Genomic DNA, 27,383 nt, shown 5'->3' with positions numbered 1-27,383 from the left:
TTTTTAATTTTTCCTTTCTGAGTTAATATTTCTATTTCACTAGGTTTTGGTATCAACATTGTTTGTCCCAGCTTTTCTTGTAAATAAGCTTTTAATTGAAAATAACAGAAAAGAATGTTATTTGATATTTTATATTTATTTTTTAATTGATCAAACGACATCAATATACCTCCTTCAAAACAGTCACCTATATATTTAATCCCCTTTTGAAACCAATTATGTAAAAGTTTATTATCCATTGTGAAAGGAATAAGCCTATTTTGAATTAAAGTCCTTTTTGCTAATAAAGATTTCTTTATCTCCTCATCCATATTTACCTTATTCCATAAATCAATCAAATGTCTTAATATAGGAGATTCTTTTTTTTCCCGTATCCATTTGGATTCCCATTTATATATAAAATCTTCTGGTGTATTTTCTCCTATCTTATCTAACTCTATTCTAATCCATGCCGGTTTTTCTTCATCAAAAAAAGACGCAATAAATCTAAGTTGATTTGCTTTATAATAATTCTTAAAGTTTGGAAGTTGTAACCCTCCTAAATCAAATTTACATGTCAATTTTTCCAATGATATTCTTGACATCTTTCCTTTCCAAAGAAATTTCCTTACATATTTATTCAGTTCTTGAAAAAACTTCTGAGGTAATTGTATTGGTAGAGTTTGAAATAAATATTGCAATCTAGGAAATATATTCATTTTTACAACATTAACTCTACCTATTAATGTTATTGGTAATATCATCCATTTATCAAGATCCTCTTTTATTTTTTTAATAATGGCAAATAATTTTGTTTATATAATTTTTTTACATCATTATTAACTCTAATACCTAAATATTTTATCCCATTTATTGACCATCGAAATTGAGTTGCTAATCGGCATTGATTATAATTTCCATTGGTAAGGGGTAAAATTTCACTTTTATCCCAATTTACTTTATAACCCGATACTTCCCCATATTCTTCCAATCTAAAAGATAATCTTTGCAAAGATTGCAATGCGTTTGTTAAGTAAATCAAAACATCATCAGCAAATAAGTTAATCTTATATTCTTCTTGATTAACTCTAAAGCCCTCAATATCTGAATCTGTTCTAATTAATTCAGCTAATGGTTCTATTGCCAATACAAATAAAGCAGGTGATAATGGGCAGCCTTGTCTAGTTGACCTTGTTAAACAAAATGGTGTTGAAATTTGACCATTTGTAACTACTTTAGCTTGAGGATTAGTATTTAGAATTTTAATCCATTGTATAAAAGATTTTCCTAATTCATATTTTTCCAATACCTTAAATAAAATATCCCATTCCAATCTATCAAATGCTTTTTCTGCATGCAAAGCAACTGCCACACTCATTTCCTCTCTTTTTTGTGCCAAATGAATTATACTAATTAACTTTTGAAACTAGTATTTCAAAAGAAATACTAATTTCTTTTGAACTTATAGTCCTTTAACATCTTTGGACTATTTTTACTGTGCCCATGGTCTGTTTTTTATCAATTATGTTATTGTTTGCACTGTTGTAACTATGTGGTTTTGTGCAGGTCTTGTAGCTTTAGTTTTTGGTCTTGTTTGTCTGGTGGATTTGGAGCTCCTTTCCGGGGAACGCGCTAAGACAGTAGTGCAATATTAATACGCAGCAGCCTCTCCGGACTCTGGATTGGGGATTGCCAAACGTTATGTGGATTTTCTGGTGTTGTCTGTTTTGTCATATGCTTTTGTGATATCATTCTGGAGGAACATGGTCTCATTTTTTAACTGCATTGCATTTGTGGTTTCTAAATGACAATAAACTGAATCTGAATCTGATATACATTAATGATCCGGAGGGTTCAGAAGATTGGAGAGATTCCATTCTTGGTTACAGTATTAAGAAAATGGCCCAATTATGAGGAGTGGATAGGGAAGTTTGACAGTGGGGGTGGGAGGGTCAGGGAACCTGGGTGTTGCATTGTGGAAAGCAGTTAGTGAAAAAAAAATCAAATAAATTACAAAATTGAAAAAGCAGTTGGGGACTTCCGGTGAGGCACGAGGCAAGATGGCTGCACGGCACTGAGCGCTAACATATAACCCTCCCTTTTCAAGTTCTTTGGGGGCTCACAGACGGTCTTAATACAAGGTTGAGTTGGAGAAAGATCTTACTAAAGACATGGCCTTAAAAAAAAGATTCAAACTCAACCAGGAAACAAGATACCAGCAGACGACACCAAGCTAGCGATTCATCCGAGGGAAAAGCTATGCTAATTAAGCAAACAATGGCAACGGAGATGGAATCGCTGCAAGAAACGGTAGCCCACATGCTAAAGGAGTCGCTGGAAAAGGCTCTCGACCCCACACAGAAGCATATGGCAGAGAATGGTAACATTCTCCGGTCGTTAAAGGAGCAAGCGACATTCATGCTAAAAAAAAAATTTAGCGCGGTCTTCAACAAAATAGACAACATTCAGGTTTGCTTACGCAAGAATGAGAAAGTTACTAATTCCTGTCTCGCGGAGGTGACTCAGATATGGAAGAAGCTAAACGACTTGGAGGACAGATCCAGGAGAAACAATGTGCGGCTGGTCAACCTACCGACAGGCGCTGAGGGCGACGATCCAAGAGGTTACCTCCAGAAGATGCTCCCTAATTGGATTCCAGCGCTCAAGAATTCCCACAGCACTCCATTGGAGATCGATAGAGCACATAGGATCTTTTCCAACAACACTTCAAGACCGCGGACCATGGTCTTTAAGCTTCTACGGTACACCGACCGGCAGGCTATCCTGGAGGGCGCGAGGAAAGCCAAACCTACTCTCCCTGGTGGCACCCAGCTGCAGTTCTTCGCCGACTACAGCCCCGGCACGATGCAGGGACGGCAGGGACACAAGGAGACCCGCGCTAAGCTTCGACAGAAGGGGATCGACTCATTTCTCTTATACCCGGCGATTTTGAACCAGTGAATATCAAGGGAATGAAGATGTCGTTTAACTCGGCAGAGGAAGCGAAAGAAGCTCTGAAATTATCGGTGTTGGGAGATGTGGAAGAAGACCATGGGCAAAGTCCACACGCCCCTCTGGAGGAGATGGAACTGCATTAAGAGCTTGGACTAGACTGTATGCGCAATCTAGCAGGCACGGGCAAGTTAACGTTATAGATGTGAGGTTCTCTGGTTATTCTTTTACTGGAAAGTCATTCGTTGCACTTTTGTATTTAGTTAATTAAGGGGCCAATTTGTTTCTGAGTATTGCAGGTCAGAGTTTTAAGGTGATATTCAATGTACCCAATTGTCATACTTCATCAAGAATGAAGCTGAAAAACAGCAGTTTGTTCTGAATAACTTTAGAACATTATGTCTCCAGTAGACTTGTTTGCATTCCTGGGCACCAGAGACTGGAGCCATCGCCAAGCGACGATCTGTTAAAGCGACAGTTTCTCGCTAGAGAGCTGTTGGGGTCTTGATAATGTGTTACATTATATTTGAGAAGGAAATGGTTTTAATTATATAGGTTAACGGGTTTGTCCAGGTTTTTTTTCTTGGCTCTTTGATATGATTGTGAGAACTGCTTTATCTTTCTAATTTGTTGTTGCTAGAGGGGGTTAGTTAATGTCAGTGTTCAGTGACTGACATTGCTAAGTGACACTCACAGATGTTACAAAGTAAAGGGTTGAATGTGAGGGGTGATGGGGGTGGGAAGAGGGTAAGTCAGGGCTCCAACACCAACTTACAACAATAGATCCAGGGGAAGATGAGCAACACAGATAAATTAATGATAATAAATGAGTTAAGGTAAAACTTCTTCTCCCAGAGAGTTGTGGGGGTCTGGAATGCACTGCCTCTGAAGGCAGTGGAGGCCAATTCTCTGGATGCTTTCAAGAAGGAGCTAGATAGGTATCTTATGGATAGGGGAATCAAGGGATATGGGGACAAGGCAGGAACCGGGTATTGATAGTAGATGATCAGCCATGATCTCAGAATGGCGGTGCAGGCTCAAAGGGCCGAATGGTCTACTTCTGCGTCTATTGTCTAAATTAGAAAATCTTACTATTGTATCATTTAATGTTAGAGGACTAAGCGCTCCCTACAAGCGTTCAAAGGTTTTGGATTTCTTACGCAGGAAGAAAATAGATATTGTGCTGTTACAGGAAACACATCTTAAACCTAATGACATTCACAGGGTTCAAAACCGCTTTTATAAACCCGTTGTGGCATCAACTGATGGTACTCGTACCAAAGGAGTTATGATATTAATGAGACGTAATATTAATGTAGCAATTGAAAGGTCTGGCGCTGATAATAAAGGAAGTCTGGCTTTTTGCTGTACATCCATTCAGGGTAAAAAAAAAGTTGCATTCATTAGCCTATATGCCCCAACTATATTCGAAGTTGAATTTTTTCCCTCACCTCACAATTACTGAAGTTAAGTGACTACCAACTATATGTTGGTTCGGACATGAATGCTTTGGTAAACATTAACCTCGATAAATCTTCTTCAACTATATCAAGCTCTCAAGAATCTGCTTCCAAAGCACTTAACCTTTTTCTAACGGATTTAAATTTAACTGATGTGTGCAGGGTGCATAATCCATCTGTTAAAGACGATACCTTCTTCTCCACAAGACATAAAACTTTCTCTCGGATAGATTACATTCTTGTATCCTCCGGTCTGCTGCCTTTGTACACTCAATAGAATTTTTGCCCAGACATCTATCTGATCACAACCCAGTCATATCTACTTTTAATTAGAGCAAAATTAAAAATAAGGCTACTAGGTGGAGGTTTAACTCCACTCTTCTAAAAAAACGACGAATTTCTATCACAACTGAGAACAAAACTGACAGAATTTATATATTTAAATAAAAAGTGTCTCAGATGTGACAGTGATTAGGGCCTCCATCAAGGGATTCTTACAAAATAATGCCATATGGTTCAGTGCCCATCTACATAAAAGCCAGCTTCAAAAGATTTCCACCCTAGAAGAACAATGTAAGGTTTTGGAGAATGATCTCAAAAGAAGATACACCATAACAAAAGAAAACAAGTTCAAAACAAAACAAGCAGAATTAAATGATTTATTAAGAAGCAGGGCAGAATATATGATCCATATAACCAAACAAGTATTATGCAGAAGGCAGCAGACCGAGCCATCTTTTGGCACTAACGCTCAAACAACAGGAAGCTAAAAGGTCTACACCAGCAAACACAAGGAAATCTGTAGATGCTGGAAATTCAAACAACACACACAAAATGCTGGTGGAATACAGCAGGCCAGGCAGCATCTATAAGGAGAAGCACTGTCGACGTTTCGGGCTGTGACGAAGGGTCTCAACCCGAAACATCGACAGTGCTTCTCCTTATAGGTCTGTACCAACAATTAGATGTGCTAAACGTGGAGTAGTATCTTCAACAGAGGAAATAAATGAGACATTCAAGAATTACTTTAAAGAATTGTATACAAGTGGCTCAGTTCCTTCTGAGAATGACTCCACTGATTTTTTTAGTGGATTAGACCTCCCTACGTTGTCATTAGAGGACACCAAAACTCTAGACTCTCCTATTACACTGGATGAGCTACTTAAAGCAGTCAAAGCTACAAATAGAGGCCATACGCCAGGTATAGATGGCATACCTGTGGAACTTTACCTAGCACTTTGGGATATTCTTGGACCAGTATGGTTAGAAACATTAAATTATGCTTTTGGAAATGGCGCTTTCCATAGAGATCTAAACACAGCCCTGATCACAGTTATACCTAAGCCCAGTAAGGACCTCTTGGAGTGTGCCAATTACCGTCCAATCTCCTTGATAAATGGTGACCTCAAGATATTTTCCAAAGTCTTAGCCAGTAGTTGGGAAAATAATTAACCCAGATCAAACGGGCTATATCAAGGGGTGTCTCGCATCTGATAATATTCGCTGGCTCTTACACATACTGAGTGCAACACATAAAATCCCAGGTCCGCTACTTGGGTATTAAAGTTAATACTTCCCTATCATCCGTGGCTAAAACAAATTACTCTTTAATTTTGAAAAAAATAGAAGATATTAATAGATGGAGACACCTGCCAGCATCAGTCCCAGCCCGCATATTGGTAATTAAAATGAACACCTTACCCCGCATTAATTTTATCAGCTCAATGATCCCACTTGCACCTCCAGCAGGATATTGGCAAAAACTGGACTCCTTACTACGATGCTATGTTTGGAACGGTAAACGACCCAATATAAAGTGGTCAACTCTACAATTCAAAAATCAAATGGGGGATTGGCATGTCCAAATTTTAAATTGTATCACTGGGCATTTGTATTAAAAAGTCTTAGCTATTGGATGGAGGAGGATAAAGTTTCATTATGGAAAAATATAGAACAAGAGCTAATAGCATCAATAAGGTTGAAGGACTTTCTCCTTATAGGTATGTCTACCAAAAAATGTGATTTGTATTACCGTCCAATTTTAACCCATATGCTACAAGTGTTTAGAGCAGCAGAAAAATTCCTAAAATTTAAAAGCATATGGTGCAAATCATCTCCATTATGGAACAATAATCATTTTCTATCTGGGGGAAAACCATTCAATAACAGAACTTGGGAGGATAAAGGTATTGCTACTCTTCAAGATATTAATGGGGCAAGTACTATCTTTAGCTTTCAAGAACTGATATCTCAATATAATATTAATAAACTTTTTTTTTCTACTTTAGAGTAAGATCAGCTTGTAAAGCCTACGGCATTCCCTGGGGGTTAGATTTAAGGGACCATCCCATTTTAAGTTGGATACAGGGTGCTCCAGGGCAGATAGTGTCATATATATATGATAAATTAAACTCCCAGAATTATATGCCCACATCAGGAATGAAAGCCTGGGATAGGGACATATCTGAATTGGGACAAGACTTAGACTGGGGTGCGATTTGGGATACTGCTGCCGGTGCTGCGAAAAACCCAAATCATTGGTATATACACTTGAAATTTTGTCATAAAGCATATTTAACACTGAGAATTAGACATCAAATGGGACTGGTTCCTGACCCATATTGCTCATTTTGCCCCCACGGAACCATTGGCTCTTTTATACATGTTGTATGGGAATGTCCTGGGGTTTTTGGTTTGTGGGGGAAGGTTATCAGTACTCTTACAGAACTAAGGGGGGTACAATTACCAATGAACCCTGCTGTACATCTTCTAAATGATGACTCACACCTTTCCCTTACTGAAAAAACATGCAATGTCTAGCTGGCAGGCCTGATTGCAGCTAAGAAGATTGTAGTCCAGCGTTGGAAACCTCCCCGTGATATTTCATATACTCACTGGCTTCGGAGCTTCTTGGACATTTCTTACTTGGAACTTTCATCAGCAAGAGTAAATGATGCATGACCAAACTCAATCTTAATGTGGACAAATTTGATATCTAACTTAAAAGATCTTTTGTTAAAATAGGAATGCTCTGTCTGTGTATGCACTACTATTCAGCTGGTGGGGAGAGGGGTAGAGGGGCGATGGTGAAGAAGGTTGGGGGGTGGCTGGGCTAAACAGTCAAAATGTAATTGGCAATTGGTTGTATTGAATGTAATTTGTTGATGTTTCAATAAAAAATCAGTTTAAAAAAAAGCTGTTATAACAGGATATATGAGGGAAGATCTAATTGAAGTGAAGAGACAGAAACAAAAACTGGCAGAGAGATTGTATAGGGAAGAGCTGGAAAGAGAGAGAAAAGAAAATGAAATTCTGAGGAAGCAGGGTCAGGCAAATTTGATACACGAGTCCGCTTCAGGCTCAGTGTGAATGCAGAATGAGCAAAAAGGGGAAATATGAAGAGGATTGTAAAAAGGCAAGTACAGAAGTAGGGTAGGGAAATGAAAAAGCCAGTGTGAGGATTTACGGACTGCTATGAATGTTGTACAGAAATCGGCAGCTGAGAAGAAAGGCAGCACCAATCACACTAGCTATTTCAAACAAATTGAAAAGCTGCAAAGTTAGCTCTCACCTCTGATAGTAAAGATATGTGCATTTGGTGCGAGAGCTTATGATGATGGTGATATAGATTAGCATAATTTAGCATATGAGATGATACACTATAATAGTAAGGATGATTGCGGAAGTGGCCCTGCTTCCCATGGATTTTTCTAAGAAGGATTGGAACCTTCAATACCCACTGCTCCAATGGCACCTGTGGTAATTGAAAGACTTCAGGAAACCATTTGAAACATGGTATTCTAACCCTTTTAACGTGGGCCAATTGAGTGCTATAGCTGGGAATATACCGAAGTGTGGGCTAGGAGACAACCCTTGGGAAATCTTCCAGTGCACACAGCAGCAGAGGATGATTCACAGTTTAGATAAAGCAGAGGAATGGAAGTTAACTTTTCTGTGTCTAACCTCAGTGTTACACTCATCCATGCTGGAGGAACAGGGGATACTGTGTGATTTATAGGAGGCTGTATTAGAAGCTGCAAGGGCTAATTGAGGTGACCTGCTGGAGGCTTCATGCAGACAGCAGAAAGGGGAGCACAGCTCTGTATTTGTGACCAGTTTTCTCCAGTGTTTATGGCCCTACATTGGATAGATGAAATTTGACCCAACAACAGAACAGTAAGTGACTGAGGGCTTAGGTGGTGCACAGTACTGAGGAGAGCAGAGTGCGTGAACTGTTTGATCCCGGTGACTCTACACATACTGAGCATAGGTACCGAGGAAAATAATTAAAGTTTCAAAGGTTCATTCATTATCCAAGCACGTATCCACATACAACTCCAAAATTTGGAGAAACATCAAATCCACATTTCCCCACACAAAAAAAAACCGCATCCCGATCAACTCCCAAAACTCCCCCTCCCTCCCCACACAAAATGGAACAGAAACATCGATCCCTAGAAACAATCCCCGCCCCGCCCAAAAAACCCTAACAGAATATAAACCCCCAAACAACTTCCCCACGCACAACAGAATGGAAAAGGAAGCGGCAATGTAAACACAGAATATACAACAATAATTCTGGGAAAAAGTCCACAGCCCATAAATGAAATAGTCCAATCCATGATACTATGCTGCGATATCATCGAAGGAGAGGCCTTCATATCATATGCTACCTGAGACAGAGAGGCCTACTCAGCTGTAGTCTGCTCACAGATCCCTCCTCCGGCAGCGATCAGTTGGCGCGGATAGCCTACTCGCCTTTCACATTTGCCTCAATATCTCAATTTTCCTCGACACTTTAATTGGCGATTAATGGACGCTTTAACCGGCGGAAAAGAGCTGAACATCGGCTCACGCCCATTTCGAAGTTTCTTCTCACTGAGGCTGTCCGAGTACGCGCTCCATTCGCGAAATCTTCTCGGAGGCAGCAACGTGCTGGATCGCTCAAACTATCTCCTGCTTGGGGAGAGGAAGTGCAGGAGTTGGATTTTAACATTAAGAATACTTCAGGGGGAACGAAAGTGTTGTGTGGTGAAATGCAGGTCAGGACAGAAGAGAGAATTTAGGAGCGAAGGAACGCAGCGGGAGTGCACCTTCACCGAGTTGTCGGGGATAACCATCCCGGTACAGTGCTCAAATCTGCTCTTTCAGCTGCGTGGGTCATTATGCACAGAACTATACAGTGAACAGTTCATTCAATCAGAATCCTAACTCAGATCAGAGATGGGAGATACAGGAAGGTCCAAATATGTTGGAATTTTGGTTAATTTGGGGGTGTTATGCTTTAGATTTGCTGAATGTTGTTTACATGTGCACGATGAATATCTCGCAGCATATCTTTGTTTTACCTTCTTCGAGTAACACATTTCCTATGTTTTGTCAGATTGTACCTGAATATTTTGGCAATGGTTTAATCCTTAGATCAAAAGATTTTCGTAAGTGGTTTAAAATGTGAATGGTTTGTATGTTTTAATTGTGGCCACATGTGAGTCCACTTGAGAGAGAGTGTATACGTGTGTCTGTGAAAGAGAGCTAAAGGCTGTTTTATGAGTCTGTGCCTTTAAGAGGTTGCATCAATTTGTTAGTTTGTTGGGCGCCCAACCCAGCAGATTTTTTTTTCTTATCCCCGGTTCTTTAGAAAATGTGTAGAAGCTTTTCATGGTGGGAGTTAACTGTTCATTCTAGATTTACAGTTAGTTGCAAAGGTTCTAAAGGAAGAAGAGTGCAAACATGGATTTTTGTGTTTTATCTAGTCTGTTTTCGGTTTGTTTTTCATGGAATTGATATTCGAGAAACCCAGATTTCACACTGGCCGTGTGTAATCTACGTTGAGCTGGAAAATTGTGCACCTCTATTCCAGATATGTGATGCCGACATTTCAAAAGGAAATGGGCATTCAGGGAAATTGCTCATTGGTAGACAGATTAGGAATTTGAAATTAACAATTCCGGGAAATTTGGAGTATTTGTGGAGCAATCCTAAAGTTATTTTACTATCAAGACTGTTTTCTTTTACAGAACATAAAATATGTTGTTCAAGACCTTTTTCATATTGACTTTGAGTTTCAGATTCCTTGGAAATAGTTTTGAAACAATCAGTCTTGTAAATTGCAAATGGGAGTTTAATTTAAAAATTGTATTGGTCCAAACAGCATTTCAGCGTAAATTCCTTCACCATGTTAAAGCATACAAGCTATTGCTGGATATTCAAATTTAAATGATCTGGTCAGTTATTTTTGACACTTCAGGTATGGCATGTAGTTGAAAAGGTTATTAAAGTTTCTTCCTTCCTTACAGATAATCTTAATTGTATTCGAGTATAACGATTTGATAGCAGATGATCCCAAGGAGCCACTTTTATCAGAATAAAAAGGGGGAAGGCGGAAGGAGATCAGGAACCAATACCCAAAAACAAAGGACTTTTTTGTTGTTATAGATGGTTCCTCACATGTACAATGGTGAAGGAGAGGCAACTGAGGGATAAAGTTACAAGAGGGCATTGTGAGCAGACCCAAATGCAAGAAACAGACACTGAAGCAGTATGAACAGGACAATGTTTACTAGGGAATACTAGGGAAGCCAAGGATCGAGGACAAGATGACAACATGGACATAGACATAGGATACAACCTGAGCTAGGACATGAAACTTGGACTTGACTGGGAACTCAGGTCCTGGCAGGGATTCGGTACCTGGGTTCTGACTTGGCTCTTGACTTAGAACTCAGACTTGACTTGATGTGGAACTCAGGCTTGGCATGACTTAGAATTCGGGCTTGGCTTGACGTGGAACTCGGGCTTGGCTTGACTTGACCTGGAACTCTGGTTGACTTGACCTGGAACTCGAGCTCAGACTCAGATTGGACTTGATTTAACTTGACTTGAAACTCAGACATGGACACAGGGCCGGGACTTGAACTCGGACACAGGATATGAAAAGCAGTATGAACAGGACAATGTTTATTAAGAATACTAGGGGAGCCAAGGAGCGAGAACAAGATGACAACATGGATGTAGACGTAGGATATAACCTGAGCTAGGACTTGGAACTTGGACTTGATTGGGAACTTGGGTCATGACTCAGAACTCGGGTCCTGGCAGGGACTCAGTACCTGGGTCTTGACTTGGCTCTTGACTTAGAACTCAGACTAGGCTTGACCTGGAACTCGGGCTTGACTTGACTTGGAACTCGGGCTCAGACTGGACCTGACTTAAAATTCAGACATGGACACAGAGCAAGAAATCGAACTCGGACACAGGGTATGAAAAGCAGTATGAACAGGACAATGTTTATTAAGAATACTAGAGAAGCCAAGGAGCGAGGACAAGATGACAACATGGACGTAGACGTAGGATATAACCTGAACCAGGACTTGGAACTTGGACTTGATTGGGAACTTGGGTCATGACTCCGAACTCGGGTCCTGGCAGGGACTCAGTACCTGGGTCTTGACTTGGCTCTTGACTTAGAACTCAGGCTTGACTTGACCTGGAACTCAGGCTCAGATTCAGACTGGACTTGACTTAACTTGGACTCAGACACAGCCAGTACTCGAACTCGGACACAGAGATGGGACTTAACCTTGGACACGGGGCCGGTACTCTTCCCGGACACGGGGCTGGGACTTTTCTTACTGCAAACTGCCAGCAATTCTCAGCTGGCCACGAAAACAACAGAGTTCGTACCTTACTCAGAGCAGCGGCAGACAGCTGACAACTCAGCTGGACACGGAAACAACTAAGCAGCCACAGGCACAGAAGCAACCTAGACTCCACGATACTTGGTAGCTCCGATAATGGTGCAGACTTCCCACACTAGCTGAGGTCACATGTTTCTGGTAACGAGCTTCTTGGTGTGGGTTTCAGATGCCAAGCTTCCTGGAATGAGTTTCTGATGCCAAGCTTCTTGGTGTGGGTTTCTGACAGTACAGTCCAGCAAAGGAATAGCTGGACCCCGGAGCTATTTATGTTGCCAGTCCGAAACGAGAATCAGCTGCCTCAATTAAGGCACCCAACAGAACAAGGGAAAATCGAAACAACTGGACTGCGGAATCCACGGACCAGACCGTGAACTGGAATGCGGAGTCCATGGACCGGACTGTGACAGATACATGTGAGAGTAAAAAAAAATCATAAAGGCAGAAGCTCACATCAAATATCACAGAGGGAATAATAGTCAGTTTTTAGGTTTAATTACAAAGCAGCCCTTAGGTAATGATTTCCATAGTAAGATTACAGTTCTCTTGGATAATATAGGAATGGGAGTGGGGCAGTGACACATTCAAGATAATATTCATTGATGTGGTTTCACCCAAGTATTTTCCACAGGATGACTTGATCATTATTAACTGTACACGGGAGAACACTGTACATGGCGGTGGGGGGTGGTCAAGTAGAGTGAAAAGGTTCACAATGAGGACAAACATCATGAGACAAAATTTACAGATTTTGTTATCAGTATTTATGGAAATTCTTCATTGTCTATTTTGCCTGTGAATAACCATTTTCTCTTGCTATATGCATTGGTAGGACAGACGTTTTGCATAGCAACACCTCTAATGAGTTGTACCAGGGGATAGAAACAATGTGCTTTGAAACATCAAAATTGGGAACGTGAGTTTAGATCTGGCTGTTGGGGACAAACATTGTCTCAACTAGCAGCAAATATGGTAATGAAGGAGAACCTCACAATCCAGCAGATCAATATTGTTGAGTCTATGTTTTGTTGAGTTGGCACTGATTCCTCACTTGACTGCATGCTAGATGTGTTGTGAGGGAGGCATGGGAATTATCCAACAATAGACTAAACACACTGAGGTAATTAAAACACACACTGCAGTTCAGAAATAATTGGTGCTGGAATACTACTAATGAGTGGCCTCTAATGATTAAAGGCTGTATTAAAGGTTACATGTACTATGAATGAAAAATGAAGAAATGAGCTGCGATTGTGCAAAGAAACTAAGACTGATGTCTATTGATATTTGTGGTTGAATAACAGTAATATGGGGAACTGATGGATCAATACAGGTGTACCTCAGGGGTGTGTGCTTTGCCCGCTGCTCTACTTGCTCTATACACATGACTGTGTGGCTAGGCATAGCTCAAATACCATTTATAAATTTGCTGACAATTCAGCCATTGCTGGTAGAATCTCAGGTGGTGATGAGAGAGCGTACAGGAATGAGATATGCCAACTAGTGGAGTGGTGCCACATCCAACAACCTAACACTCAACATCAGTAAGATGAAAGAGCTGATTGTAGACTTCAGGAAGGTGAAGGAACACATACCAATCCTCATAGAGGGATCATAAGTGGAGAGAGTGAGCAGCTTCAAGTTCGTGGGTGTCAAGATTCCTGAGGATCTAATCTGGTCCCAACATATTGATGCATATATAAAGAAGGTAAGACACCAGCTATACATTATTTAGAGTTTGAAGAGATTTGGCATGTCAACAAATACACTCAAAAACTTCTATAGTTGTACCATGAAGAGCATTCTGACAGGCTGCATCACTGCCAGGTATGGAGGGGCTACTGCACAGGACCAAAAAATGCTGCAGGAAGTTGTAAATCTAGTCAGCTCCATCTTGGATACTAGCCTACAAAGTACCCAGGACATCTTCAGGGAGCAGTGTCTCAGAAAGACAGCGTCCATTAGTAAGGATGCCCTATTCTCACTGTTACCATCAGGCAGGAGGTACAGAAACCTGAAGGTACACACCCAGTGATTCAGGAACAGCTTCTTCCCCTCTGCCATCTGATTCCTAAATGGACAATGAATCTTTGGACACTACCTCACTTTTTTTTTCATATACAGTATTTCTGTTTTTGCAAGTTTTTATTACTCTATTCAATGTACATATACCATAATTGACTACTTATTTATTATTATGTTTTATTTTATTTATTATTTTTTACTCTCTGCTAGATTATGTATTGCATTGAACTGCTGCTGCTAAGTTATCAAATTACATGTCACATGTCGGTGATAATGAACCTGATTCTGATTCTGAATGCTATGATAACACTGGAAATTCATGTTCTTCAGGGAAAAAAAGGACATAATTTGAGTACAACTTTGTGAATGGAATGGTGCTGTTGATGTTGACACAAACCAGAAGCAAGATTATGGATTATCATGTGTCCCAGTAATTGAACCCTAGTGGCTTTGGAGTTCCAAGATCTTCTGCATATACCTTACTCGATGGTGGAATCGACAACAACTGATACCACAACCATTGCAATACTAACTGTTGCTACTCCTTTGCTGTGCGATGAGGTTCGGGTCTACAAAGGGAGTAAATGTATCATCAAAAAAAGAATATTCGATTTATCTAGAGGATTTAATTAAGGATGGCTTAACAGATTGTGGGTTTGTTTCTTATGACTATTCTTTAACTATTTTACCTGTAATAAAAGGACATTCCTGAAATTTACTTGTTGAATGATACTTATTACATTGCTACTTCAAGATAACATTACAAGAAGGGGATCTTCAAGTTGCAATTTGCATCTTTTTAATGTTTTAAGGGACTAAGATTTGACTGGACAAGTGTTACCTAAACCTTTGTAAAACAACCTATTCAACGAGAGATGTTTGTATTAATGATACTGCTGAAGGTTTACTTAGATATGTACTTACTGCTCTTCTACGCCTATTTCATTTTACAGCAGAGTGGGATAGTTATTTATCATTATCAAACTAGTATTAAACAATGGATGAAATATCCAAGACTATTAAAGATCATTTGGACTTAGCTAATGATGTTTTGCAGAATCCATCCCTTTCAGAGTAAAGTTTGGAACTGAGGTTTAAATGCTAATATGCATCCTTGGATGTGTATTATTTCACATGTTATTATTGCTCTGTTCCTTGTTCTATTGGTTCTAATGTATTTTCCCCACTGCTTTTATTTATGATGACAACAAGAAACAACTTTACCTACATACCATTCTGAATCTCTTTGGTAATTTTGTCTGTCTTCATGCCATGATGTTGTGTTTAAGTGTCATTAATTGCTGTTAAATGCCTTGATACACGGTATGAAATTACATACATTTTTATCAGGCTTCTTCATGCACTTGTGCTGATTAAATTTTTAAATCTTTATCGGTATTATTTGGTGTGGTCATGAATACTGGCATTCCTTTTGTGCTGTCTCTGCTCATGTATAAACAGTAGCATGAGAAGGGGGAGATGATGGCCATGGGAGAATTAAAATATGGAAGAAAATATCAAACTCAAATGGGTCAAGGACAGTTGAAGCAGATAGACCAATTGTCTTTGTTCCTGCCATGAGGTTAAAGGAAAGGATGTTGCTATTTTATGAAATGGTCCAGTCCTCCATTTTGTGAACTAAAGTAGCTTGGCTTGAGCAGTGTTTACAAGTAGACACAATGATGCTGCAGGTAAACACGTACAAACAAACTGGATGAACTCAGCAGGTTGGGCAGCATCCGTTGAAATGAGTAGTTAGCGTTTCGGGCCGAGACGTTGACTGCTCGTTTCAATGGATGCTGCCCGACCTGCTGAGTTCATCCAGTTTGTTTGTACATGTTGATTTGACCACAGCATCTGCAGTGTACTTTGTGTGTGATGCTGCAGGTAACCTGCTGGACTAGAGATCATTTCCAAATAAAAAGTTATCCGTGAGGTTCTCTTTGGTTAGATATAACATATGGGTTTGTGACTCTTGGGGTCTGTGTCTGCCCTGATTAATTCAAACTGGTTGCTGCTTTTGTAACTGATTTTAAGTAAAGAGTCATGTATTACCAGTTGTCAGTTGCCATTTGCGGAAGAGTGGCAATAAACGGATGCTGGCTTGGACCACAGCCAGTAAGGTGTTAAAGGTCAGTCTAATGAGCCATGGCCAATAACACTCAAAGGAAACACTTGAACAAAGGAATGGATAGAACAGCAGAGGTTTTTGGACAGAACATAGCAATAACTCTCCGGAGACCTCACCATTATAAGGAAGAACCCCCATGCCAGAGGCTGGAAGAAGAAAGGATTGATTGTCTGGCCAACAGAGATCCCCTATTTCAGTGTTATAAATTGGAAATGTGGTCTGAGTGAGTATTGGTACATAGGCATCAGTAAAATTCATGTTTTAAGTTGTTGGGCTGAGATCAACAAAGTTACTCGGTTACTTATGCAGAGTAAATAAAGTGTGAGCTTTGATTAATTAAGTGTTGTGTGGTAAGTTTCTAAACATACTTCCGTTGATGAATAGTCAACATTCCCACCACTGATATGAGACTCACCAGTCTAAAGCTTCCAGTAATGTGCCCATTTTCCTTCTTAAATAATTGAACAAATTTAACTACTCTTCAGTCCTCTTGACCCTACCTATGGCTAGAGAGGCCCTGACAATCTCAGCGCTTGACAATATATCCCATCAGGCCCTTGGGACTTATCCGCCTGTATGCTCATTGAGAGACCCAACAATTACATCTTCTTTATCTCAAAATGCACTTGCAAATTAGTATCCTCTATGTTGATATCCCAAACCTCCATGTCCTTCTCATTGGTAAATAATGCTGCAAAGTGCTCATTTAGGATCTTTTCCACATCCCCCACCTCAAAGTATGTGTTTAGTGAGTTATCCTTCCCTAGCTATCCTCTTGTTCTTAATGTATAGAATGCCTTGAGATACTCTCTAATCCTACTTGCCAAGGGCTTTCATGACCCATCTTGGCTTTCATTGTTCCCTCATTGAGATTTTTTCTGGCTTCTTTGTAATCGTCAAGGGCTCTAGTTGAATTTAACTTCCTAAACTTTACAAATGCTTTATTTTCATTCTTGACAAAATTCACCCTCTCTCTCGACTTCCTTTAATCTGGAAAATACCTGCCCCATGCTCAGTGGAGTTGGTCTTTAAGCACCCTCTACATGTCAGATGTGGACTTGTCCAAAAACAGCTATTTCCAATGAACCCTTCCTAATTTATACCTAATATTTTTGTGAATTGCTCTTGACCAGTTCAATACTCTCCCACTAGGTCCAAGCTTATCTTTAACATGTAAGGAGTTGATATCACTATTGCCTAACTGTTCTCCCACTGAAAGTCAATCTCATGGTCAGGTTCATTACCCGTTTCTGGGCAAAAATTTCTTCCTTTCTGTTAAATACAAAGCAGTTTTTGTATTTTCTGCAAGCTCTTTGTAACGTATAAGCATTGGAAAGGGTACAGAGGAGATTTACCAGGATGCTGCCTGGTTTAGAAAGTATGCATTATGATTAGAGATTAAGGGAGCTAGGGCTTTACTCTGGAGAGAAGGAAGACGAGAGGAGACATGATAGAGGTATACAAGATATTAAGAGGAATAGATAGAGTGGACAGCCAGCGCCTCTTCCCCAGGGCACCACTGCTCAATACAAGAGGACATGGCTTTAAGGTAAGGAGAGGAAAGTTCAAGCGGGATATTAGAGGAAGGTTTTTTACTCAGAGAGTGGTTGGTGTGTGGAATGCACTGCCTGAGTCAGTGGTGGAGGCAGATACACTAGTGAAATTTAAGAGACTACTAGACAGGTATATGGAGGAATTTAAGGTGGAGGGTTATATGGGAGGCAGGGTTTAAGGGTCGGCACAACATTGTAGGCTGAGTGGCCTGTACTGTGCTGTTTTGTTCTTTGTATAAAAGAATTAGACTTTAATTGCAACAAGAATGAGCTTAATACGGGCCCTGTGAAATTCTACTGACAAAAGGTTTGGAGCAAAGCTGGATGAACATAGCAGAAGCAAGAGTTGATAACAAATAACATTACTGAAGGAAACCACTGGACTGGGTAGATGTGGTTTGTTTCATTGCATTTAATTAATTGCTCTATGAAGAGGAAAACATCAAGTGATTATAAGGTAATTTGATCCAAAGAAGCACAAAAATTTCATTTTTTCCCATAATATCTTGCAGAAATTTTTCTAGAAAATATATTTCATTAAAACTTGGTAATAAACATCAAAACCTGATGCTTGCAGAGCATCTGAGCATTGTGAGAGTACTCCCATTTTTCTCAATTTCACTTTATGTTTTCGCAGAAGAATCTGCCAATCCATGATCCAATTTGTGATGAAATCTTCAGTTGTTTGTCTGCTGCTAAAGATCTGTGGTCAAAAGAGTGTCAAGCTGCTTCCTCAAGAACAATCACCCTACTTTTTTCCGTTGTTTCGTTTTTGCTTAAATTAGAGTGAACACGTCTTCTATCTTTGAACCTATATTTGAATTAAAAAATTAATCATAAAGAATGGACTTGAATGTAAACATTTCCATGTTATACTGGCCAGATAGTCAACTATTTCAAATGAATTTAGTAGTAATTCATTAAATTCCAGTGTCAGTTTTTATCAGCATTGAATACACAAATTAATTGATGCATTATTATGCCGCACATTGCTGGCATTTGGGTTACTACGTATATACAGAGTTCACACAAGTTACCCATATATTTCTTGAGAAAATGATACTCAAATATTTAAACAAGCAAATAATGAGACAATCTGGTACTGTTTCATGTATGGAGTAGTTATAACATTAAAACCTGATGTATGCAATGTTCAAGAAGCTTAATTTTTACTGATAACATTCAATCATATGACATTCAGATTTTAATTACTTTTCTTTAGTCAAGTAGAATTAAAGGATCATAAAAATTCATTCTATCACATAAGTCCAAGCTGTTTTTTTTCTAACAGAATCCAGTGAGACCCATTCACCTGCTCTTTCCTATAGCTCTGCAAACTCAGTACTTGAGAAAGCTCTGATTGAATTTGTTTCCACCACTCTTACAGTCTCTCTCCCCTGACTCAACACTTCGATATGCCTTTTTCTGATCTTACAAGGTATTTACCAGCTGTTGCCATTTCAATAACACACTTTGTTTTAATATTGGCCGTTTCATCTTTTACAGTTTCAGCTATTCCATGTATTGCTGTCTCAGTCCTGGAACATCCTTGTACTAATTGCCAGATCTTTATTACAAATGTTTTGTTTTAGCAACATAGTAATTTGGATATTTCAAACCCTCCTTTGTTTGCTTTCTTAATCACAGTTTTCTTAATTGATTTAATATACTGGTTACGTGATGCCCTCATGTAACTATCTGCTTCAAGCATAACAGCATAATCTAAAATTAATCCAAACCTTCACGGTAGCTACTTTTTCACATAATTTTGTATTAACATATTCTTTGCAGTTGGATATTACTCTTTGTCTTAACTGATCATCACACTTTGGTTCTCACCTTATGAGATAACTAAATGTAGTAAATCAAGTCACTGCCTAATTCCCCGAGGTTCTATCCCAGTACCCATGATCTTCAACTGCTCCATGAATGATCTATTATTACTTGGTTATAACTCAGGATATTTACTCATGATTACACAGTTTTCAACACATACGCTAATAAAACAACAGATGTCTGCTGTAGTAAGGATAAGCTAATATTTAATTTTGGGATGGCACGTGGCAAGTAAATTTTATACAATGCAATGGCCATCTCCAACAAGAGAGGGCAAATAAACATCTATTCTTGACATTTACTGGCACTTCTGAAAACTCCCTCAATATTTTCATAAATACTATTCTGTAGGTACAAGAGATCTGAAGCTTTGCCCCACATGGTGAAAACCCATCTTCTGATATCTGCATCAGAAGTACTACATTTCTACCCCATTCTCATGTTTGGCCTGGACAATAAATGTACCTGTTGACCATGTCTGGTTGCTTTTATGCAATGAGTTACAGCCACATGATTGGCTGATAAGATATTTGCATTTATGAGTAAAAAACGGGGCTACTGAGTGCATATTCCATTCTTGCCCAGATGCTTGCCAACTTCTCCAAAATTTGAGATGCTCAGCAGCTTTCAAGAAATAGCTGGACTGCATGATCAGGACCCAATCCACTGCTCCACTCATTCTCCCCCTCCATCATCATCATCACCCTGTGTCTATAGTGTACAAGACCTATGTTATGTGCTCTCTTTACTTACATTGGCTACTGTGTGAATTCTGCGATCACTAAGATAGAAAAGAACATCTGATTCAAGCTAATTATACTACCTACAAATTCTTGTCCAAGTCACTAACACCTATTATGTGAAAATTGTCTTCTATTACTTTGATGTCACTTCTTTATATTCTGGCCCCTTACTGAACAGGCTTGTAGAATCACTTCGGCTTGATGAGGGAAAATAGACTCCACCACTTATCTACATACTAGGGACAATATAGTGGCCAATGAACCTACCATGTATATTTGGGTGTGTGGGAGAAACCAATGAGGCCGTTGGGAGAATGTTCAAACACCACATAGACAGAGCCAGAGATAATAGAGCAGGAAAGCATCAGCTCTATTAGCTGTGCTATGGCAGCATCCCAAAACTCTGCAGTTGCTTAAGATCAGAAATGAAAGGTACTGGAAGCACCATATTTCATGCTCAACTCCAAACCCCCCAGGTTTTCCATGACTGTTTAAAAAAAAAATTCTATCTTTTAATCTAGTCCATAAACAAACCTGAGGCACTTTCTAATTACAGCCACTACCATTTTCGCACAATACTTTGTATAAAATGAGTAAACCATAAGGACTATTGTACTTACCAAAAGAGTTTTTGCATTTGTTCCATAGTATTTGGGAGAGGAACATTAAATGTTTCGGGCAGAAACAAAACTGCAATTGCTGCGAACATTGTTAACATCCCGATCACAATAAGCGACAGATTCTCTTGATAAACATCTGGAAAAACATAGTGCACATTCACTTTAAAGTGAAACTCAGCAACTAAATATAACAACTTCATATAACTGAGGCCAAAATGCATTCAAATTATTTCCCCTGCGTGTATATCCAATTCATTTCCAAAATGGTTTGTTTCCACAATGTCCCTGATCTGGTGGCTCTTGTCAGTGAGATGGGTTGCTCTCCACAAAAGGACTGAATTCGAGCCGTTGCTCTCCTCGATGCTGACAGAGGATGTTGTTGAAGCTCTGAGATTTATGTGATTATTGGTGTAGACTGTAGTTTACCCTTTAGTTTTCTGTACTTTTTTTCTTGTTGCCAAATGGCGGGTTGTGGGTTTGGGGTTTGTGGATTTGATGTCCTCGTGGGCAATGTGTTAGATTTTTGCGAGGGAGGGGTTTGGGTGTTTGGGATTTGATGTTCTAGCAGTTGTTCTCTGAAGGGTGATCTGTTAGCTTTGTGTGAAGGAGGAATTGGTTTTGGAGTTTGCGAATCTTTGTTTCTTTTACACGCGAGTGGTGGTTGATGTCTTTCTGTTGAACAACCACCATGGCTTTTCTGTACTTCATGGCTATGGAGGAGAGTGGTATTCTGCATATATTTGATAATAAAATGAACTTTTTGAAGACTGGGGGTGTAGCTTATCACGGGATCTGGACTAGCTGGAAAAATGGGCTGAAAATAACAGATGGGATTTAATGCTGACATGTGTGAGGTGTTGCTCTTTGGGAGGACCCACCAGGATAGGCTTTACGCAGTGAGCTGTAGAGCACGAAGGGATGCAGTAGAACAGATGGATCGAGAAATGTAGATCCCTAATTCCTTGAAAGTTGTGTCATAGGTAGATTGTAAAGCAAGCTTTTGACACATTGGCCTTCAGAATTCAGTGTACTGAGAACAGGAGTTAGGATGCTGAAATTGTCTAAGTCATTGGTGAGACCCAATTTGGAATATTATGTGCAGTTTTGACAATAGACAATAGGTGCAGAAATAGACCATTTGGCCCTTCAAGCCTGCACCACCATTTTGAGATCATGGCTGATCAACTACTATCAATACCCGGTTCCTGCCTTGTCCCCATATCCCTTGATTCCCCTATCCATAAGATACCTATCTCGCTCCTTCTTGAAAGCATCCAGAGAATTGGCCTCCACTACCTTTCAAGGCAGTGCATTCCAGACCCCCACAACTCTCTGGGAGAAGAAGTTTTTCCTTAACTCTGTCCTAAATAACCTACCCCTTATTCTCAAACCATGCCCTCCGGTACTGGACTCTCCCAGCATCTGGAACATATTTCCTGCCTCTATCATGTCCAATCCCGTAATAATCTTATATGTTTCAATCAGATCGCCTCTCAATCTCCTTAATTCCAGTGTGTACAAGCCCAGTCTCTCTAACCTCTCTGCATAAGACAGTCCAGACATCCCAGGAATTAACCTCGTGAATCTACGCTGCACTTCCTCTACAGCCAGGATGTCCTTCCTTAACCCTGGAGACCAAAACTGTACACAATACTCCAGGTGTGGTCTCACCAGGGCTCTGTACAAATGCAAGAGGATTTCCTTGCTCTTGTACTCAATTCCCTTTGTAATAAAGGCCAACATTCCATTAGCTTTCTTCACTGCCTGCTGCACTTGCTCATTCACCTTCAGTGACTGATGAACAAGGACTCCTAGATCTCTTTGTATTTCTCCATTACCTAACTCTACACCGTTCAGATAATAATCTGCCTTCCTGTTCTTACTCCCAAAGTGGATAACCTCACACTTATTCACATTAAACGTCATCTGCCAAGTATCTGCCCACTCACCCAGCCTATCCAAGTCACCCTGAATTCTCCTAACATCCTCATCACATGTCACACTGCCACCCAGTTAGTATCATCAGCAAATTTGCTGATGTTATTTTCAATGCCTTCATCCAAATCGTTGACGTTAAATTGTAAACAGCTGTGGTCCCAATACCGAGCACTGTGGCACCCCACTAGTCACCACCTGCCATTCCGAGAAACACCCATTCACTGCTACCCTTTGCTTTCTATCTGCTAACCAGTTTTCTATCCATGTCAATGTCTTCCCCCTGATGCCCTGAGCTTTGATTTTATCCACCAATCTCCTATGTGGGACCTTATCAAATGCCTCCTGAAAATCGAGGTACACTACATCCACTGGATCTCCCCCATCTAACTTCCTGGTTACATCCTTGAAAAACTCCAACAGATTAGTCAAGCATGATTTACCCTTGGTAAATCCATGCTGGCTTGGCCCAATCCTATCACTGCTATCTAGATATGCCACCATTTCATCCTTAATAATGGACTCTAGCATCTTCCCCACCACCGATGTCAGGCTGACAGGTCGATAGTTCTCTGTTTTCTCCCTCCCTCCTTTCTTAAAAAGTGGGATAACATTAGCCATTCTCCAATCCTCAGGAACTGATCCTGAATCTAAGGAACATTGGAAAATGATTACCAATGCATCTGCAATTTCCAGGGCCACCTCCTTTAGTACCCTAGGATGCAGACCATCTGGACCTGGGGATTTGTCAGCCTTCAGTCCCATCAGTCTACTCATCACCGTTTCCTTCCTAATGTCAATCTGTTTCATTTCCTCTGTTACCCTATGTCCTTGGCCCATCCATACATCTGGGAGATTGCTTGTGTCTTCCTTAGTGAAAACAGATCTAAAGTACTCATTAAATTCTTCTGCCATTTCTCTGTTTCCCATAACAATTTCACCCAATTCATTCTTCAAGGGCCCAACATTGTTCTTAACTATCTTCTTTCTCTTCACATACCTAAAAAAGCTTTTGCTATCTTCCTTTATATTCCTGGCTAGCTTGCATTCGTACCTCATTTTTTCTCCCTGTATTGTCTTTTTAGTTAAGTTCCGTTGTTCCTTAAAAACTTCCCAATCATTTGTCCTCCCACTCACCTTAGCTCTGTCATACTTCCTTTTTTTTAATGCTATGCAATCTCTGACTTCCTTTGTCAACCACTGTGGCCCCTTTCCCCCCTTTGAATCCTTCCTTCTCTGGGGGATGAACTGATTTTGCACCTTGTGCATTATTCCCAAGAATACCTGCCATTGCTGTTCCACTGTCTTTTCTGCTAGGCTATCCGTCCAGTCAACTTTGGCCAGCTCCTCCCTCATGGCTCCATAGTTTCCCCTGTTCAACTGCAACACTGACACCTCCGAGCTGCCCTTATCCTTCTCAAATTGCAGATAAAAACTTATCATATTATGATCACTACCTCCTAATGGCTCCTTTACTGCAAGATCGCTTATCAAATCCTGTTCATTACATAACACCAAATCCAGAATAGTCTTGTCCCTGGTCGGCTCTCGTACAAGCTGTTCCAAGAATGCATCCCGTAGGCACTCTACAAACTCCCTGTCCTGTGGTGCAGCACCAACCTGATTCTCCCAGTTCACCTGCATGTTGAAATCCCCCATAACTACTGCGACATTACCTTTGCCACATGCCAATGTTAACTCCCTATTCAACTTGCACCCAATATCCATGCTACTGTTTGGTGCCCTGTAGACAACACCCATTTGGGTCCTTTTGCCCTTACTGTTCCTCAGTTCTAGCCACACAGACTCTACTTCTCCTGACCCTATGTCCCCCCTTGCAAAGGACTGAATCTCATTCCTCACATACCTACAGGAAAGATGTAAATAAGTTTGAAAGAGTGCAGAGTAAATTTACAAGGATGTTGCTGGGACTTAAGGTCCTGAGTTATAGGAAAAGCTTGAATAGGTTTGGACTTTATTTCCTAGAACACAGAGATGGAGGGAATATGTTAGATGTATTTTGTATTTCGCATTATTACTTTTTAATGCACATTTTGTATTTTTTCATACCTCAATGCTTAAATTTTGTATTTTAAGGTTTATAATTCTGACTGAACAACCTTGAAACAATAATTTCCTTTGGGATAAATAAAATTTTATCTTATCTCATCTTAACTTTAGTTCTGATCATTCTATTTTGAAATTAGCACTTTGAATTAGAAAATTATTTGTTTCAATCTCTAATTTAGGAAGGGTTACCAAGGGCCACAGGCATATTATAATCATATTAATATGTCATTTGCTGTAGGAAAGCCACCAATATCACTATGGACCCGATAAACATGAACTAATTAGAGGGACAATGTGTAAACAGCAAGCCACTAGATATTTTTTACCTCCGTTTCAACAACAGATACTAAAGGTTTGCTTACACTTTGAACTATCAATTAGGATGACATTATCATTAGTCAATCTCAAGTTAATAACAGAGTTTATATTTTAATGGGGATACTCCAAATAACTCTAAATAAAAGCAAAGGGCCTAGAATTGCATAGCACCTCAGCAACTAAATGGTAGTTTTATGGCAATGATCACGTTCCACGGTAACACTATTGATTGTGGTCAATTGCTTGTAACTTCAGTGTCGCCCAAGGCCCAAAGCAAAAGAATTTCCCTTCCCACAGCTGCAAGGGTACAAATTAAATGATGGAAACTAGGTACATCCTGGGCCCAAGGCAAAGATGCGGGGATAGGATACAACATTGGCATTGGAAAGTAGTCAGCTGTCAGTGATCACTGGTGTTTGGCAGTTGGGATGTATGTGATTGGTGGCATTGTGTTCCAATCAAGCTGGTTGAAGATCACGTGCTAAGGGAAGAGTGGAGTTTGTATAAAGCAGGTAGGAGGGCTGAAGGAGAGAGAATAATTAAGTATAATAGACTGACTTGTGTATCTACACCGACCTGTGACATACTTAGTCAATGCCTCAGTCCACTCAGGTTAACCAAAACCCAGTTTCCTTACACATGGATGGCATCGGCTACCCACATTTAAATGAATAACATCTGGAAATGGCACCTCTACGTGCTTCGTTCCTGTGTGCATTACACAACAGATACATGGGAACTCAGAATTAGAAGTACTGACTTTGAGAATGACTCTGAAAGCCCCCATTTTTTTTTATTGATAATCTAATCGTAATTGGATCAAGCAACTCATGAATAAGCAATGCTCGCTTACCATGGAAGGCAGATCAGATCAGTACTCTTCCTGGCTGTGAATTAATTCATTTGGTGCTCTCTGACCAAGGAAGAGCCCAAGCTCACCCACTGATTTTGAATGCTCCCCATTGGACAGCCAACTAGGCAGGGCAGAAAACTCATGACTGTAATCTGCCTAGACATATAAATAGACATTTGTACTCTAGAGAGGCCTACTCTCTTCCTCATCAGACCAAAGATCAGAAATGTGGAACTGAAATGCATCAAAAAAAAACTCGGTAAGTTTAAGTGGGACTGTCACATCTCATACTCATTGTGGCTGTGAATTTCATTACTAGACTTATTCAGGCCATGAAATTTTAAATAAAAGGAAGTCTTTAATTCTGCTGCAAAGTAAAGGGTTTTACAAAACCATGATATATAAATTATTTATATATTGGGATAGCATCAAAATTCTATATAGTATTGATTAATCAGTGATGATTAATTGTTACCTTACCAAGCAAAAGAATGTAAGGTGAAATGACACTGCCGAGCCTGGATGCCATTGAACTCACTCCGACGCCTGTGTTTCTCACTGGGGTTGGATACAGTTCAGTGGTGTAGATATAAACCATGGAAAAGGCACATGTACTTCCCAATTTTCCAATTAACACCAGCACTGTAGCAAGTGCTAAAAAATCTGGAACAAACAGAAATAGTTGTGGACTGGATATATGATGCTCTGGTTTACAAGAGACTGGCTGTATAGATCTGTCCGTATGTTGGAAACATGGGTTAATTTTCCCCATACACATTCCAATGTTAGCAAACATTGAGAAGCTCTGGTGCCTTTCCTCCAATATTAAAATTATTGGAAAGAATAAAAAACTCCAGATGTGTATTTCTGGTAACTGAGATCCTGTGCTGAAGATACACATAATAAAAGGTATTTCCAAAATTACTGTTAAACATTTTGGTCCAACATAAATGAGGTGCAGTAAATAAAAACAGCTTATTTCTTCAATGACAATAATAATTACAAAACAAATTTTATAATACATTTACAAGAGATAAAGCAGCTCTAATGTGATAAAGAGAGGCAGATGGAAAAACAGACACTAGGCTGCTGAGGGAGATATTGAGCACTTTAGAGATAGTAATTTCTGATTTGTAGGTCTCAAGTTAGTTATTGAAAGGGGAATGTATGGACTGGAAATTAAGGTCATAATAGAAGGAAGACCACTTTAATAT

At 39.8% G+C, this 27,383-nt stretch overlaps 1 long non-coding RNA gene across 1 annotated transcript; it reads right to left on the bottom strand.

Annotated features, from left to right (window-relative positions):
- Positions 1-18,208: 18,208 nt before the first annotated feature.
- LOC140739565 (uncharacterized) lies at positions 18,209-26,826 on the bottom strand. The gene is made up of 3 exons (XR_012101670.1): positions 26,650-26,826; positions 20,994-21,129; positions 18,209-18,605 (listed from the first exon to the last, which is right to left on the bottom strand). It is a non-coding gene; the product is annotated as an uncharacterized lncRNA (long non-coding RNA).
- Positions 26,827-27,383: the final 557 nt, after the last annotated feature.

The sequence above is a fragment of the Hemitrygon akajei genome, chromosome 15 (assembly GCF_048418815.1).
Source record: "Hemitrygon akajei chromosome 15, sHemAka1.3, whole genome shotgun sequence".
Taxonomy (NCBI): domain Eukaryota; kingdom Metazoa; phylum Chordata; class Chondrichthyes; order Myliobatiformes; family Dasyatidae; genus Hemitrygon; species Hemitrygon akajei.
Note: the sequence above shows the minus strand (reverse complement) of the source record. Positions and strands in the feature narration are given on the sequence as shown.